Source organism: Suncus etruscus, chromosome 18, assembly GCF_024139225.1.
Source record: "Suncus etruscus isolate mSunEtr1 chromosome 18, mSunEtr1.pri.cur, whole genome shotgun sequence".
Classification (NCBI taxonomy): domain Eukaryota; kingdom Metazoa; phylum Chordata; class Mammalia; order Eulipotyphla; family Soricidae; genus Suncus; species Suncus etruscus.
Window position 1 is genome coordinate 2839847 of NC_064865.1, and position 8309 is coordinate 2848155.

At 46.0% G+C, this 8309-nt stretch overlaps 1 non-coding gene across 1 annotated transcript; it reads left to right on the top strand.

The window, feature by feature from the left end:
* The first annotated feature begins 7151 nt into the window (after positions 1–7151).
* Positions 7152–7255, top strand: LOC125996715 (U6 spliceosomal RNA). Its single transcript, XR_007491397.1, has one exon. It is a non-coding gene; the product is annotated as a U6 spliceosomal RNA (small nuclear RNA).
* The last annotated feature ends 1054 nt before the right edge of the window (positions 7256–8309 follow it).

Here is an 8309-nt window from a genome sequence, read left to right on the forward strand (position 1 = left end):
AGTGGTTCGAATCCTGACATCCCATATGGTTCCCCGAGCCTGCCAGGAGTGATTTCTGAGCATAGAGCCAGGAGTAATCCCTAAGCGCTGCCTGGTATGACAAAAAAAAAAAAAAAAAAAAAAAGAATACTTTTGACATTGTGCTCAGACTGATCCCTATCTGTACTCAGTTATGGATCCAAATGTGTTATGAAGATTTGAACCAGGGTCAGCCACATATAAGGCAAGCACCTTACCTCTTGTAAAATTTCTCTGGCTCAATAATCAATTTGTTTTCATTAATTGGCTTACAACCATTGGTACTCAGGGTTTACTCCTGGTTCTGTGCTTAGGAACTCAGGAACCACTCCTGGCAGTAATGGCAAAGCCATATATGGTGCTGAAATTGAATCTGAGTTGGCCATAAGCAAGGCAAGCACTGGTACTATCTCTTTGGTTACTACTTCCTTTTTTTTTTTTTTTTTTTTTCAGGAAATATCAGTTTTATTTGCCCTGGCCATCATGTGTGTGGCCTATATCTTAAACCTATTTAAGCATTTGCCATTCTTAGCTTGCCCTGCATCTTAACTTCTTTCATCCATGTCTCCTCCAACCTCCATGCTGGCAAATTCCCCTTTTTTAAGGCATAAAGTAATAAGTCTGTTAAAGTTGATGGCAAATACTTGGGAATTTATATAGTATATGTGCTTTTTTTGTTTAGTTTTGTTTTTGGGTCACACCCGGCAGCGCTCAGGGGTTCCTCCTGGCTCTAAGCTCAGAAATCACTCCTGGAAGGCTCGGGGGACCATATGGGACGCCGGGAATCCAACCACCATCCTTCTGCATGCAAGGTAAATGCCCTACCTCCATGCTATCTCTCTGGCCCCAGTATATGTGCTTTTTTCTTGGGGGGGGGGTTTGGACCACACCCGGCGGTGCTCAGGGGTTACTCCTGGCTGTCTGCTCAGAAATAGCTCCTGGCAGGCATGGGGGACCCTATGGGACACCGGGATTCGAACCAACCACCTTTGGTCCTGGATCAGCTGCTTGCAAGGCAAACGCCGCTGTGCTATCTCTCTCCAGGCCCAGTATATGTGCTTTTAAATAATTTTTTCTTTAAATTATTTGGGAACAGGGGAGAAAAATATACCAGTGACCCAGACTTCTTTAAAACTATTCTCCACACTTTTTTTTTTTGGTTTTTGGGCCACACCCGTTTGACGCTCAGGGGATACTCCTGGCTAAGCGCTCAGAAATTGCCCCTGGCTTGGGGGAACCATATGGGACACCGGGGGATCGAACCGCGGTCCGTTCCTTGGCTAGCGCTTACAAGGCAGACACCTTATCTCTAGCGCCACCTTCCCGGCCCCTATTCTCCACACTTTAAAAGAACTGGAATGACTGTGTTGGGGCTGCACTTTGCCTTTCTTTGGGTGAAGTGCAGTCATCATGAGGTGAATAAAGAATTCCTGACTTGGGCCAAAGTGACAGCGCAGTGGTGAGTGTTCGCCTTGCACGTGGCCAACCAGGGACAGACCTGGGTTCCATCCCCAGCATCCCATAGGTCCCCCAAACCTACCAGGAGCGATTTCTGAGCGTTGATCCAGGAGTAACCCCTGAGCATTGCCAGATGTGCCCCCCCCCCCAAAAAAAAAGGAATGATTGGCGTAAGCTTTGCCAAGTGCTTCCATCCTTGACAACCTGGAATACAACATCTAGGTGCTTGCTTGTCTTGCTCATACTAATACTCGCAAGGGTTGGTCCTCAGAGCACAGCTGGGTGTAAGCACCTCTGAATATGAATAAAGAACTTAAATTAAGAGAAGGCTGGAGAGATAGTGAAGCAGGGCTTGGCTGTGCACAGGCTGACCCAGGTTTGATTCCTGGTAACCCCACTAGGAATAACCTCTGAGCACAGATCCAGAAGTAAATCCTTATCACCACCAAATATGGTCTAAAAACTAACCCCAAAAAATTGTTCTGGGTTTGTCTAGACTTATTAACAAAGAAGCAACATCCATTTCCAAGTCTAGCACAATTTCGCTGTGTGTGAGGACTCCAGAAACCTTGGGTCTAACCTCGATGGCGAACCCATGGCATGCGTGCCAGCGGTGGCTGGCTCACCTGGCAACAGGGCCGGACTGGGAATTAGAAGGACTGGGCCTTGTGCGCCAGTTTGGGCACTTGGGCTCAAAAGGTTTAGCCATCACTGGTAGGGTATAGGTTTATTAGGTATATTTAGTTTGGGTTTTGGCCCCTAGGACATGAATTTAATATTTGGAAGTCAAGAGTCAATTGTGTACTAGTATAATGGATTATTTTAGGATTTATGGGGGCTGTTGGGGGGGCAGGGATTAGAGCAATTGCACTGCAGATAAGGCACTTGGCCTTGCATGTGGTTCAATACCCAGCAATCCCATATGGTCCTCTGAGCTCACCAAGAGCGACCCATGACAGCAGAGCCAGGAGTAAATCCAGCACACCACTGGGTCTTTCTTTTTCCACTTTCTTAGGCTAGGCTTTATAAAAAGTCACAAAGTTAATGTTTTGTTCCTTAAGCACTGTTTCATTTCTTCCTACACCTGTCTCTCGGCTTTGAAGCTTTTAAATAAACAGTAAAGAAGTGAAATGCAGCTGACAACCACCATGGCTTTTGCAGACCTTCACCTGACTGCTGAGGATAACTCTCCATATAATTCAAAAAAAATCAGCAAAACATAAAATGTTGGAAATGTTGATGTAAGGCAGGTGGACTTGGAACGCCCCTTGTATATAAGGAAATGTATAAAGGTATAAAGGAAAAACTTGCACAGTTGCAGGGGGGCCTGGAATAGTGACCAGAGCTGTGCCTGCTGGGAGTAGGGGGTAGAGATAAAGCATCAGAGAGATGCTGCCTACTCTGTAACTATTCCTTTCCCTTTCTTTTTTGAACCCAGGCCTCCCCCACATCTCTGGCCAATGACTCTCCATCTCTCTCTCTCTCTCTCTCTCTCTCTCTCCTCGCTCTCTCTCTCTCTCTCTCCTCCCCTCCTCTCATCTCTCTCTCTCTCTCTCTCTCTCTCTCTCTCTCTCTCTCACCCCTTCTTGCTTCTTTTCTGTGTTCACAGAGAATGCTGTCTGTGCTCCAGGGATGCTCTGGAGAGGGATCATCCACCTTCCTACAAACTCTTTTCATTTGCTTCATTCACAATCTTGGATTCTGTCACCAAGTCCAAGAGCCACAAGACATTCCTTAAAGCCACACTTGAGTTCCTTGCACACTTGAAAAGCTCAAGAAATTGGGGCTGGAGCATTAGGTAAGGAATTTACACTGCACACAGCCAACCAGGGTTTGAGCCCCAGCATCCTAGATGGTCTCCCTAAGCACAATCAGTGCAGAGCCAGGAGTAACCCCTGAGCATTGCTGAGTGTGGCCCCAAAACCACCACCACCACCACAACAACAAACTCATAGTTGTTAAATACAGACTCAAGACCTATCTCACAAAGACTGAATGAGACAGATTGCACTGCAAGAAGGCAAGGGAGCTTTTATTTTCAGCATGCTGGTGTTGACCACCTCCTAAGAAATAGAGACCCAGGGTGGACTCACAGGCCCCCCTTTTTATAGGGAACTTAGGGTATTCCTGCCTCTGGGTAGTTGATTTTTAAAATGATAGGTTCTTAGTACAAAGTTGCATCAGACAAATAGCTAGCATTGGCTGTAGGATATATGTTTTATCAGAAAAACAACTAGGGTGGGCTATAGGCTCAGGAGGGGAACTCATGCACCTCCAGATCCAGAGTGCTGTGGTCATTTCTGTCAGACCCAGAGTGTGGTTGCCTGGCCATCTGTCCATTGCTGTATTTCCAAGTACACACCCCTATGGTCTGGTTCCAGGAACTGACTGTTCTTTTGGGCCTAGTCTTTGTTCCTTAAAACTTGAGCCTGCGGGGCCGGGCGGTGGCGCTAAAGGTAAGGTGCCTGCCTCGCCTGCGCTAGCCTTGGACGGACCAAGGTTCGATCCCCTGGTGTCCCATATGGTCCCCCAAGCCAGGAGCAACTTCTGAGCACATAGCCAGGAGTAATCCCTGAGCATTACCAGGTGTGGCCCAAAAAACAAAACAAAACAAAACAAAACAAAAAAAACAAAACAAAAAAAAAAAACTTGAGCCTGTCAGGAGCCAGAGGGATAGCACAGCGGTAAGGCGTTTGTCTTGCACGCAGCCGACCTAGGACGGACCCAGGTTCGATTCCCTGCATCCCATATGGTCCTCTGAGCCTGTCAGGAGCGATTTCTGAGTGAAGAACCAGGAGTAATCCCTGAGCACAGCCAGGTATGGCCCCAAAACTGAAAGAAACAATAAAAGCCTTGAGCCTGTCATGGTTGTACTTAGGTTCACAGCAAAGCTAGGTTATAGTTTGACTTCTAAATGAAAGTTTAGATCCTGACATCCTCACAAAGTTGTGCTCTTGCATTAAGAATCTTAACTCCTTGGGCCCGGAGAGATAGCACAGCGGCATTTGCCTTGCAAGCAGCCGATCCAGGACCAAAGGTGGTTGGTTTGAATCCCGGTGTCCCATATGGTCCCCAGTGCCTGCCAGGAGCTATTTCTGAGCAGATAGCCAGGAGTCACCCCTGAGCACTGCCAGGTGTGGCCCAAAACCAAAAAAAAAAAAAGAATCTTAACTCCCTCCCGTATTTATTTTAAGTGGTTCAAAGTAACTCCACCAAGGGAAAAAAATCTCTGGTCTGTTTGTCCTTGTTCAGTTAACAAAACATCAATTAAAACAGCTGTGCTAGTCCAAAATTACCCTGTGCTTTCTGTACCTGTGCATTCCCCTCTCTTCAGACTTTCTATATTTAAGTTCCCCGGCTACAGTCACTCACTCCCACCAAGTTTACCTCTGGTTCCCAGTTTCATTGGTTGTAAAAAAAAAACAATGAAATGGGAATGGAGAGATCTTTTGAGGTTTAAGGATCTTGCCTTGCATACTGCCAACCCTGATTTGATCTTTGGCATCCCATGCAGTCTCCTGAGTACTGGCAGGAATGATCTTCAAGCACAGAGCCAGGAGTAATCCCCAGGTACAGTCAGGTGTGGTCCCAAAACAAAAACAAAAACAAGGGGCCAGAGAGATAGCACAGCTGCATTTGCCTTGCAGGCAGCCGATCCCGGACCTAAGGTGGTTGGTTCGAATCCCGGTGTCCCACATGGTCCCCTGTGCCTGCCAGGAGCTATTTCTTTTTTTTTTTTTTTTTTTTTTTTTTTGGTTTTTGGGCCACACCCGGTGACGCTCAGGGGTTACTCCTGGCTATGCGCTCAGAAGTCGCTCCTGGCTTGGGGCACCATATGGGACGCCGGGGGATCGAACCGCGGTCCATCCGAGGCTAGCGCAGTCAAGGCAGGCACCTTACCTTTAGCGCCACCGCCCAGGATAGACCAGGGTTCAATCCTTGGTATCCCATATGATCCCTGCCAGGAGCGACTTCTGAGCACAGAGCCAGGAGAAACCCCTGAACGCTGATGGGTTTGACCCAAAAACAAACAAAACAAAACAAAACAAAAAGAGCCTTTTCAGAAAAGATAAATAGGGGCCGGAGAGATAGCATGGAGGTAAAGCATTTGCCTTTCATGCAGGTCATTGGTTCGAATCCTGGCATCCCATATGGTCCCCCGAGCCTGCCAGGAGTGATTTCTGAGCATAGAGCCAGGAGTAACCCCTGAGCACTGCCGGGTGTGATCCAAAAAGAAAAAAAAGAAAAAAAGAAAAGATAAATACTAAGAGCCTTTTATGGCACATGTGGGTAAACTCACTCTCCATGTAGCAGACAGTGTAACAAGACAGGAAAATCCCAAGGTGACATTATGAGACTTAAAGCAAAGGAATGGATTTGGAAATTTCCTGTTTTCAGTGGTCTTGGGGTACAAATAACATAATGAAGCATTTCTCAGTCTAAAAATGTTTGCTGGTACAAGGAAATTCACAGAAAGTTGAGCAAAATGACGATTTATAATTTGCATACCACAAAGGGAAATCATCTAGTGCTGGATTTGGGATCCAGATCTGGTCAAGAGTGAGCTAACTGGACCAGAGCAATAGCAGAGAGGTTAGGTCATTTCCTTGTATGAAACCAACCCTCATTTGATTCCTGAGATTTTATATGGTCCTGCAAGTCTGCCAGGAGTAATTTCTTCTTCTTTTTTTTTTTTTTTTTTTTTTTTTTGGTTTTTGGGTCACACCCAGCAGCGCTCAGGGGTTACTCCTGGCTCTGTGCTCAGAAATTGCTCCTGGCAGGCTTGGGGAACCATGTGGGATGTCGGGATCCGAACCACGGTCCTTCTGCACGCAAGGCAAACACACCACCTCCATGCTATCTCTCTGGCCCTGCCAGGAGTAATTTCTGACCATAGAGCCAGGAATAATCCCTGAGCATTGCCAGGTATGGCCCAACTCCCCACCCCCCACCCCTCAAAAAAGTGAGCTAACAGGGAAGAATATGACAAAGAAGTTGGGTAAAAATAGTATGATTGGGTAGTATTTTTGGGGGGGGGGGGTCACTCCTGGCTCTGTGCTCAGAAATCTCTCCTGGCAGGCTCACGCATGCAAGGCAAACAACCTACTGCTGTGCTATCTCTCTGGTCTCCAAATGCCACCTTTTTCCCTCCAGTCTGTTACCAGCAGTTGACTCATTAACAAAAATAATTTCTCAGAAGCCATGGAACTCAGGTTGGAGTGAGAAATTGGGCTTTGCAGGAAAGAAAAGTCAGTCCTAAATCTTACTCAAGACCTTAACCCAAGAAAAAGAATTTTAGGAGATAAGCAATGAAATAAAACAAGTGTATTTAAAAAATAAAGGAAGAGGGCCCGGAGAGATAGCACAACGGCATTTGCCTTGCAAGCAGCCGACCCAGGACCAAAGGTGGTTGGTTCAAATCCCGGAGTCCCATATGGTCCCCCGTGCCTGCCAGGAGCTATTTCTGAGCAGACAGCCAGGAGTAACCCCTGAGCACCGCAGGGTGTGGCCCCAAAACCAAAAAAAAAAATAATAATAATAATAATAATAAAAATAAAGGAAGAGTAAGAAAAGATACAGGCTTTGAGAGAACTTGACTTGTCCAGAATAGAAAGCCAAGTATACATCCACAGTTGGATGTGTGGGCCATTGCCCAGAATGAAGAAATGAACCTTGTGCTTGCTTCGGCAGCACATATACTAAAATTGGAACGATACAGAGATTAGCATGGCCTCTGCGCAAGGATGACACGCAAATTCGTGAAGCGTCCCATATTTTTAAAAAAATAAAAAAATAAAAATAAAAAAGAGGGCCCGGAGAGATAGCACAGCGGTGTTTGCCTTGCAAGCAGCCGATCCAGGACTAAAGGTGGTTGGTTCGAATCCCGGTGTCCCATATGGTCCCCTGTGCCTGCCACGAGCTATTTCTGAGCAGACAGCCAGGAGTAACTCCTGAGCACCGCCGGGTGTGACCCAAAAACCAAAAACAAAATAAAATAAAATAAAATAAAATAAAATAAAATAAAATAAAATAAAATAAAATAAAATAAAATAAAGAAATGCACCCACAAGTAAGAAAGAACATATCTAAGGAAAAATGTTGGCAATTTAATGCCTTTTCCTCTACCAAGCTTATATAGTTTTCCCAAACTGAACCCCCCAGTCTGTTGTTAGGGTGATTGCTCAGGAGGTGGTAAAATTGAAGCTATGAAAGGTCTTCCCAAGGAGTCCAGCCTAGCTCTGGGCCTGGAATTTTGCATCTCAATGGTTTTCTGGCTCCTCGGTTGGATCCTGCAGTCTCAAAGATATTTGTTGCTGAATGAAGTGCCAGACAACGTTTTTCTCAATATACATACCAGGATTCTACCTCTCTGTCCGCAGCCTTGTCCATCCTTGTCCCAGTGATATTGAATCTCCCTGTCGCCTAGTGCCTTCAAGTAAATGACAGAACACAGTTCTGGGAAAGGGGGAAAAGTTTATTTGCTCTGGCAAAGAAGACAGCAAAGGCTCAAATCCAAGGCCTCATGAGATCTTGGTCTCAAGGCAGGGTTTCAATCAATTCAAGGAATTTAGATTTCTTATTTATTGGCCGTGGCTGGTTTGTAGTCACAAGTCACAGGATTTGGCTTCTCCAGACTTGGTGACATCTTGAAAGCTATTGATGATTCATTCTCCCATTTTTCCGTGCATGGTTCAAGGACCACTATCTCTTTCATAGCCTTTCGTAAGAAAGAACTCAACAGGGGCCGGAGAGATAGCATGGAGGTAAGGCGTTTGCCTTTCATGCAGAAGGTCATTGGTTCAAATCTCAGCATCCCATATGGTCCTCCGTGC